The sequence below is a fragment of the Thalassophryne amazonica genome, chromosome 13 (assembly GCF_902500255.1).
Source record: "Thalassophryne amazonica chromosome 13, fThaAma1.1, whole genome shotgun sequence".
NCBI classification, from domain to species: Eukaryota; Metazoa; Chordata; class Actinopteri; order Batrachoidiformes; family Batrachoididae; genus Thalassophryne; species Thalassophryne amazonica.
Window position 1 is genome coordinate 67,275,358 of NC_047115.1, and position 10,305 is coordinate 67,285,662.

The window sequence follows — 10,305 nt, forward strand, 5'->3', positions numbered from 1 at the left end:
CAAGTCTTTGAGGGGAAAGCTCAAGCCAAATTTCAAGTCTTTCACCACGAGTCCAAGTCAGTCTTAAGTCTCTGGCCATCTGGTCTGTACCCGACATTGCATTGTTAAATCTTATTCAAATTGTGAATTCAAAGCTGTACAATCGAGCATCCAACTGAGGGGTTTGGGGACACCCCTCCCTTGAACTTTTGTAGAAATTAAAGTAAAACGGTGTAATCTGACAAGGCCTGCAGCTATCGAATATTTTTGGAATAGAGTTAAAAGTACTTTTGTGTTTTTAAATAATATCAGTCGTGGCAGGGCTTTCCCTAAGCAATGGCACAATCTCACTGTGCCATCATGCAGATTTTTAAGTTTAGGGTGTTCCTGCCTGTTACGTGTTTTATAGCAGACAGATAGCTATGAGAGGTAGAGATCAATCCTCTGTCAGCAGAGGAGACCTGGCTACCAGAGCAAAAGGAACAGAAGGGGACAAAAGATCATTTATTTTTACAGCCATACAGTCTTGCAGGCATGCTGCAGAAGACATGCACAGCAAGGCAGTTTTGACTTATGGTTACAATTTTAAACAAACTAATTCAGGACAGGTTATTGAAATTAACATCACCTCTGTCAATTTAGTGATAATATCAGCTATATGTTTTAGTTTTAAAGTAATGCACTAATTTTGAAGGTTTGAGCATTTACAGACACACATGCCAAAAGGCATTATGGGAAAATGAGCTTCCTGTCATTCTTGTCATCAGTGGTTGGTCAGTTTATTTTTATGTAAAAACCAACATACAAGTTACTGTAACCTGTGTGTTGGTTTTTACAAATAAATCTGTATTTGTAAATATGTCATTTTTTTCATTTGTAAAAAAAAAGGCAATTTGAAAACTGAAAATTCTGTTTACGTGTGATTCAGCATGTATAGCGAATGTGTGGCAATTGGTATTCACACTCCTAAGATCTCACTTGGAGTATGCAGCACCTGTTTGGTCACCACATACATGGAAGGTGAGGAAATAGAGAAGGTGCAGTGAAGAGCCACTAAGAGGGTGCCAGGACTCAGGGATCTCTCTTACGAGCAGAGGTTAAGAAAGCTCAAGCTTCCTACCCTTGTATACAGGAGACTGAGGGGAGACCTGATTAACACATACAAGTACCTCACAGGCGAATATGATGTGGACTCATGTTTACCACCACTGGAGGACGACAGAAGAACTAGAGGCCATGATAAGAAGCTGAGGAAGATGTACAGCCAAACAGATAAGAGATGGTACTTCTTCACTCAACGAGTAGGTGCCTGGTGGAATAGTCTTCCTCAAGAAGTGATAGATGCACCCACAACAAATTCTTTTAAAAGCCGATTGGATGATCATTTCAAGGATCACGCTATGGTCTACAACTACAGGGCGCTCGACTGTCCAGTCAACCCACATATGACGGTGGACCAGGTCTAAGAAGAGCGGCTTCCGATAGGAATCCTTGTGGATTCCTTCCAAACCGAAAAGGATATGTATATGAATGTATGTATGTATGTAATAATCTTTTTTCAGTTTTCTTCAGACAAGTTGGGGGATGGATACATGAACATTTCCAAGTCACTGAATATGTCTTGGACCTCAATTACATCAATTATGAAGAAATACAAACAGTATGACACTCTAAGGTAAATCTGTATGAATTAGATAGTTCTCAAAAACTATGACTGTGTAAGAAGGAGAAGAGTGAGGAAAGCCACAAAGACACCCAGGCAACCCAGAAGAAGTTATAGGCTTCTGTGGCTGTGATTGGAAAAATTGTGCATAGCTAATGTTTTGCATTTTGTATCCCCAGTTATACAGCTTTATAGTGGCGTGGACCAGAGCAGGACTTTCTTCCACCAAAATGTCAGATGTACCTTCTGGCAAATTGTAGCTGAACTTTCAGGTATTCTTTTTAAGAAAATGGTCTTTGAGGACGGCATGATGTAAAATGAGCTCATGAAACCTTCTTACCTCACAGTCATGTTGCACTTTTCAGATAAATACACAAATTTTTCATTGTTCCTGCTCAGATATTGCAATCCAGAGGCAAATCCAGATGGAAAGACGGTGTTATGGGATTTTGGGGGGGGGGGGGGGGGTGTCCTCCACAACACCTCTTGATTAAAGGTCAACATCTGAAGACATTTTTCACACTTCTACTATTTGTAGTACTAGTAATAATAATAATAATAATAATAATAACAACTAAAATGTTTAAAATCAGTATTACTCTATGCCTAAGTTTTACTATAGTTCTGGCTAAGTTTAACTGATGAGCCATATAAAAATAACTTTAGCTAATTTAACTTTTCTGCATAAATAAAGTGGGATGTGAAGCAATATCTAGTGTCTATACTCTGGCATTTCTGGGTCTGTTTGGGGTTCTACCTTTAAAAGTAGGTTAGTTAGGATGAGAGAACGATACAGGGCTGTGAAATGGAAATTGTAAAATTTGAGGAAAATTTGTGCAGCCCCCCCCCCCCAAAGGAGCCAGGGTCTAGGGCCCCCGGGGCCCCAGAAACCAAATTAATTTTGTATCTAATGATACATTTTCAGCGTCCTCTAGAAGACAGAATCTCAAAAGAAGCACATATTTAAATTATCCTCAATTCAACCTGGCCCTGTGACAGACTGGCGTCCTGTCCTGGGTGTACCCCGCCTTGCGCTTAATGACTGCTGGGATAGGCTCCAGCCCCCTGCAACCCTTAATTGGACTAAGCAGTTGAAGATGAGTGTGTTGATTCAACCTTCCTTTTTAACTGTCAATGATAATGTTGAAATAACAGACTATGACAAAGAAGGACCTGGAAAGATTTTCCTTTTAATTGCAAACCAAATGATGCATTAACTCAGAACAATTAAACTACATGATATTCAAGACTCATATGAAACCAACAATAATGATAATAATATTAAAGCAAACACAGCTGATATCGGATCGGCAAAGTATCAGTATCGGCAGATACCCAAATTCAGGTGTCGGGATTGGATGGGAAGTGATGATGAGTGGGTGAGTGCATCCCTACCCCCCCCCCCCCCCCCCCCCCACAACCCCCCATGATGAAATCTGCAGAATTCTGTGGCTGTTTTCACAGCCCTGATGGTATCAATCTTGGTTGAAGGCAAAACAAGGTGAAAATGAAAATGTGAACATGATTTGGAAACACACACACCTGTTTACATATAAGGTCCTGCAGTTGACAGTGCATGTCAGAGCATAAACCAAGCATGAAGTGACCGGAATTGTCTGTACACCTCTGAGACAAGATTGTCTTGAGGCCCAAATCTGGGGAAGGGTACAGAAACATTTCTACTGCAAGGTCCCAATGAGCACAGCAGCTTCCATTATCCATAAATGGAAGTAGTTCGGATACACCAGGATCTAGACCGGGTTGCCTGTCTAAACTGAGCAATTGGGGGAGAAGGGCCTTAGTCAGGGAGGTGACCAAGAACCCGATGGCCACTCTGTCAGAGCTCCAACAATTCCTCTGTGGAGAGAGAACAACCTTCCAGAATGACAACCATCTGTGCAAACCACCAATCAGGCTTGTATGGTAGAGTGGCCAGGCGGAAGCCACTCCTTAGTAAAAGGCACATGGCAGCACACCTGGAGTTTGCCAAAAGGCACCTGAAGGACTCTCAGACCATGAGAAACAAAATTCTCTGGTCTGATGAGACACAGATTGAACACTCTGGCATGAATGCCAGGCATTTGGAGGAAACTAGACACCATCCCTACAGTGAAGCATGGTGGTGGCAGCATCATGCTGTGGTGATGTTTCTCAGTGGCAGGAACTGGAAGACTAGTCAGGATTGAGGGAAAGATGAATGCAGCAATATACAGAGACATCTTGGATGAAAACCTGCTCCAGAGCGATCTTGACCTCAGACTGGGAAAAGGTTAATCTTTCAGCAGAACCATGATCCTAAGCCCACAGCCAAGATATCAAAGGAGTGACTTCAGGACAACTCTGTGGATATCCTTGAGTGGTCCAGCCAGAGTCCAGACCTGAATACAATTGAACATCTCTGAAGAGATGTGAAAATGACTGTGCACCGACGCTCCCCATCCAACCTGATGGAGCTTCAGAGGTGCTGCAAAGAGGAATGGGAAAAACTGCCCAAATATAGGTCTGCCAAGCTTGTGGCATTATATTCAAGAAGAGTTGAGGGTGTAATTCCTGTCAAAGGTGCATCAACAAAGTATTGAGAAAAGGGTGTGAATATGCATGTACGTGTATTTTCTTAGTTTTTTATTTTTAATAAATTTTCAAAAATTAAAAAAAATCTTGTCATTATGGGGTGTTGTGAGTAGAATTTTGAGGGGGAAAATTTAATTTACTCCATTTTGAAATAAGGCTGTAACATAACAGAATGTGGAATGTGCTGTGAATACTTTCTGGAATGCCCTGTGAAGACAAAGCCGGTCCTACAGTCCCTGAGATGCTTACAATACCGTCCATGAGAGCTCAAGCATTTCCAAATAAAAGCCGCTGTAAGAATGCCTTCACAGCTGTCACCAGGTCAACATTCTAGGCTTTCCCAATGCAGCTTCTCTGTCAGGCACATACAAACACACTCACACTTCACAGCCACATATTTACAGCCCATCTATACCACAAATAGCAGATATGCAAAAAGTGAAATTCTGTAGAGAAATGCAACACAGAGTCGTAGTCTCTCCTGCCATTTCCAAGGGATTATTACTTACAGATGTGGTACTCAAAAAAAAAAAAAAAAAAGAAGTTGTTATTGTTTTTAAGTTTACCATTAATGCAGGGTTGTGTGTTGCGATGAACACAAAGAAGACACGTACACGTTTATTCTAATGACTAAATGTTGTATGCAAACATGCGTTATTATTCATTTTGGCATTCTATAAATAATTAATTTTAACTCCACCATTGAAATCATTTTGCTTTTACGAGCCCCATTTTGGGAATTTAGAATGTAAAAAATAAAAATATAATAAAAAAAATCAATGACTGTTTTTGGAATTTTTTTTTTTTTTCTACTAACGAGTGTTGCATGAACGTTTTGTTGTTGTTGTTGTTATCGCAGAACTATTGATTTTTATGTTGTTGTCAGGAAGGTAACAAGATGCGCCCTCACCTGTTTTGGGCGCCGCGGACTGGAGCCCCACCACGAGCCCCAGCAGAACCCCCGCAAAGCACATCTGGACGGCGAACAACTCCTTTCGCTTTCTCCGCCTGGCTCTGCTCCTCCGCCGGTCCAGCATCACGTCTCCTCCGACAGCTGTCTCCGGCATCCCTTCGACAACCACGCGGGCCATGGCACTCCTCTGTCGGCGAGCGTTCCGGCGGAACCCCCGGTGGTGGGCCAAAGGTTCGACAAACAGAAGCGACCAGGGAGCGACAGGCACGAGCTGTGCGGACCCTCAACTTAACTCGACGAGAGACGACGTGACTGGCTACTTCAAGTTAGCCACCGTGTAAAACGACTGTATATCCTGTTCGACCTTTCAAAATAAATTCCGTCTTTATAGGCACCCTGCAAGAAAAGATTTTAAAGGGCATGTCACCATTAAAAAAAAAAAGATTTTCCTGATTATAAATCATTTATTCTCAGTTCTTCCCTTATGCGAGGTCTGATATAACTGAAAAAATAAAATAAGACAGAGTGTGTCTTAAAAATGCAAGGCAGATTGTCAGAAATTATTATAAATATATGTTACTAATTATAATATCGCTATCCTGATTTTACATATACATGTACGTTTGTGTGTGATTTTACTTTCTAAATGAACCATTGAGCATTTCACACGGTAAAATGCCCTCTTGCTGCCTTGAGAAATGTCTGAGAGAATGTCTTGTAGAGAAGAACCTCTACAAGAGTCAAGACAGAAGTCAGGCTACCAGAGCAAGAAATTTAGCTGAGGAAGCTTCTGCGATTAGAAGCGAAATGTCCTCGCGTCAAGCAACCCACTCCAGTCGAAGATTCAAGCTTCTCTACTTCTATGAACATTCACAGACAGATCTGCACAGGGGCAGTAGCCAAGCAGTTAAGTGCGCTTGTTTCCACAGTGGAAAGCTTGCGGTTCAAGGCAGCCCTGCCCACTCTCCGTGTAATGTGGAGTTACATCAGGAAGGGTATCCGGTGTAAAACGTGCCAAATACATGCAGATCCACCATGGATCTACTGTGGCAACCCTGAGTGAAAACAAGGGAGAAGCCAAACAGACCTACTTTTCTATATGAAGGTAAAAGCTGGTGCACAAAGTCTCCTCACTAAAATGTCCTAGGACACATTCTATGTTTGTTTCAATTCAAAATGTGCACACCAGGGGGCACAATTGCAGAAACGTGCAATAAGTGCTATCTTGACAAAGTCTTCGTACTGCACATCAAGGTGAAACTTGGTAGACTAGGTCACACTGTATGACAGGTCTAACTTTGGCGACCAGGGGCAGGGACTCCGAATACAAACTCCACAAGGTGTAGATGGATCATAATCAAACTTGCTAGTGTTGACTTTGATCATGCTAAGACCTTGCAAAATTTGCCATTGGGCTCAGAAAGATTGGTTAGAATAAGTATTTCCCTTTTTATTGTTGTTATTATTATTGTTAATATGTATATGTCGCGGACATGAATGAGCAAAGCTCTTCAGCATCTCACCATGTCATTTAGGTCCTTCAGACTTTTTTTCATAAATGCTTCGGAGGAGTATGAGCATGGCTAAAACCTTTCAGCTTCTGGAGGGAGCTCCGCCCCCAGAACCCCTACCTATTTTTTTGCCTTTCAGCTTCTGGGGAGGGAGGGGGGCTCCACCCCCAGACACCCCTAATTACAGCCCTCTTAACCACCTGCTACTTCAAGCATTTTTAAATGTAGATGTAAATTAATATTCAAAGTTTTCAGTAAACATCATCATAAGGTTAGGATACAGTGCCCTCCAAAAGTATTGGAACACTTGGTATTTCACACATTATATGTTCAATGTCGCTGACATTAATGAGTGAAGCGCTTCACTATCTGTGTATATATCATCAAAAAATAATTTAAAATTGAATAATTGTTGCAGAGCCTTCCATCGGTTTGTGGCTTTTTACGACAATGTTGTCCGGTTTGTGGATTTGTCTACGATGGGCAGATTTTTTGTGCCATTTCCAGTTTGCGGCTTTGTCGACCATCGGTTTGTGGCTTTTTACGGCTTTTTATGACAATGTTGTCCGGTTTGTGGCTTTTTCTCCACTGGGCAGATTTTTTGTGTCATTTCCAGATTTTGTGCCATTTCTGGTTTGTGCCATTGTCTACCATAGAGCGAGCTTTGGGCCATTATTATTATTGTTCTTCTTCTTCTTATTATTATTATTATTTGTGGGGCTTGGAGGGTATATAATTACACCGGGGGGGCATTACTTCCTACTCCCTCATTACACATGCCTACACCAAGGCTACAATTGCACCAGTCAGTGAGCCTCTTCCACAAAAGTCAGACAAATAGAATCTTTAAAGAAAGAAAGAAATCTTTAAAGAAAGCTGTTAGAATTTAAGTTGTTTTTTTTAAATCACATGGAACTTGATGATGGAGTCTTGCTTTATAAATTGCCAAAATAATTTCTCCTCCAGTGTCCTCGTGCAACAACCAGGTCTCAGTGATGACATAGGGTTATTCAGCAAGTCAGTGTCCTATGTTTAGGTTTTGGCTCCCTCACCATCTCACAACTGATTAATGTATTTGGTTCAAGACCCTCCTTGCACCATCTATAATGCTTAGTTTTCAAGTTACAGCCTAACATATGCCATTGAGTCCAATGGACGTCGACATTGTTTGACCTTTATTTTGGAGACCAACCATTCAGCACTGTCAAAACTATTCCATTTATTAATCCTATTAGCTCAACCAATAATTTGCATCACTTTTTACCTAAATTGGAGCAACCTTAACTTTAGACCCCAGTACAAACTGAGATCGACCTTTGTCACCATTTTAGCAGTTTTGTAATCCATAACTCGCAACATTCAGTTATAGACAGTCCAAGCTATACCTTTTTGGAATCATTATGATCATACAAATAATGTGGTATACTTTTTAATCTGATTGGACCATTTTTAAATTTTGACCACTGTGTAATTCTTCATTGACCCCTACCTGGCTACAGCTGCCATCCTGGGATGGCCACCATACATTTTGTGTCGGCCATGGTCAAAACTGTCTCCTGGCTCATGGACTAAGATACCAATTTGGTTAGCTCTGTAACAATATCACACTTCTTAAACTGAATGTTTTTACATCACTGATTGTCTATAATGTCACACGACGTCTGAAATCTTTGCAGAAAACAGATCTCAAAATTCCTTCTGCTATTACTGAGGTGTGTAATGATGTCACTGCAGGAAGGGTGGATGCTGAGTACCCATAATGCCATGTGATTGGAGGCAGTGTGGTATTAGTGAAGCATTACACCCACAGCCCCTTGGCCTGTTTGTTGTATACACACACACACACACACACACACACACACACACACACACATACAAACTCACCATTCCTACATGCCGGATTGTGTATAATCCTCATCCTGAGTGATATCATCTGACAGCCGTAATTCCAGACAATAGCAATATCATATCAGCAGTGGTAGATTATAGAAGGCAGTGAAGGATTTTTGTTCTCCATCCTTTGGATAAAAGGTTGCCACTCCAGACAGGACTACTCTATATGCTTTTTAAACTGCAGAAAAGGAAAAAAAAAGCTGCTCATTATTTCCTGTAGTTCAAAGCAGGTCATTCATTTCATGAATCCTACAGCAACAGCAGCATGAAAACACACAGAACAGCCAGGTTACAATGGCAGAGCATCTCTTCACCATTCCTGACATACTTTAATCATATGACACCAAAACATAACCAATTATAGCAGTGAGTTTTCATAACTTTGTCTTTTCGCTTGCCCAGATGTACGCATATTTAAAGACAAGGAGTTAATGTTCTTCTAAAACTTGCAGGCCAGGGGTGTGCTGGATGTTTTTTCTGCATCGGCACCACACTATGAAACAGAGTGAGACTGATGAGCAGTGTTGATAATTGGTATGAATAAAATAGATGTGTATTTAAAGTGTGTTAGTGTGAATGTATTTTTATTATAAGCACTGCGGTTTTGTGTTGAACTCAGCACTGACTGCCTGCTCGCCACACTGGGACCGTGCATATTCACCAAAATGAGAGGCAGCACACACTGATTTAGTGAAGTCTGGAAGCACGTGCGGGTACTGCGCTTCATTGCATGTGTGAGTGAGACCAGCAGGAGTCGCTGTGCATGTGGTAGTCAGTAAACTCCACTCCCCAACAGTTTATAGCAGAAGCAAGAGAAGAATACAGCCGCTACACATCCACAACATCAGGCAGACAATAGGTCCATCACCACATCACTAAAAGAACCATCTAAGCAAGCAGGTGAAATGTTGTTTGACACAAAGTCATTCCAGCTGTACCCATGGATCCACCAAAGGGACCTAGTATCAGAGACATCCAGTCACTGCATTAGGTAACTGGTTAGTATCCAAGTCTCATGATGAGACAGGAAGCACCGGGACCCTAAGGACGAACACACTGATTCTCCTGCGATGATATCAGCATGGCCAATCACCTCTGTCTAGAGACCTCATGACTCCATAAGCTCCTCCAACGCATCTCTTGATCTCAAAGGCTGAGGAACCAAAGACATGAAGGTCACTGGCAAGAAAAGTGAATATCTTCACAAGTTCATCACTTTCACTGTAATTCCTCAACCCTGAGTTCAGGAAGTTATTAAAAGCCTGAGCCTGTATTCACAAAAATCCTGAGGCTAAAAATAGGTATGTGTGACGTCATTCTAAGTAAAACCTTAGAATTCCTCAAATTCGTAGACATTTCTTAGAATTTTCCCTTGGTAAGATAAACATTACAAGCATCTTAGGACTTAAGAGAGCTCCAAAGGTGAAAAACAGTTAAGAGGAGGGAGGGAGACTTTTTAGAAGCCTAAAAGTGTCTTAAAGAGACAAGACGGCAGAAAGACAGAGAGGAAGGAGAGACATTCTCCGTATGTTGAATGGGAGTAATTCAGTAACATGCTACCAACTTGATGGTGCAGGGATAATGTTTGTGGCTGACATCATCTGGAATGAGCTTACTTTTCCCACCCAGTGTAGTAACGTAATGCCTGAGATGAAGCTCATCACACATTGTGACACCTGGCTATAGGAAAAATGTAAATTGCATGGAAATTCTAGAACATTCATACAATTATGAATTACAAAGTAAGCGATCCCAGCAGTCATAGCCTAAACTCA

At 41.4% G+C, this 10,305-nt stretch overlaps 1 protein-coding gene across 1 annotated transcript in view; it reads right to left on the reverse strand.

The window, feature by feature from the left end:
* Positions 1–5,446, reverse strand: part of LOC117523024 (sodium/potassium/calcium exchanger 3-like) — a 325,317-nt gene extending 319,871 nt beyond the window's left edge. The window contains exon 1 of the mRNA XM_034184439.1: positions 5,138–5,446. The gene's annotated coding sequence lies outside the window, so the exon portion shown is untranslated. The remainder of the gene's footprint in view (positions 1–5,137) is intronic.
* Between the last annotated feature and the right edge of the window lie 4,859 nt (positions 5,447–10,305).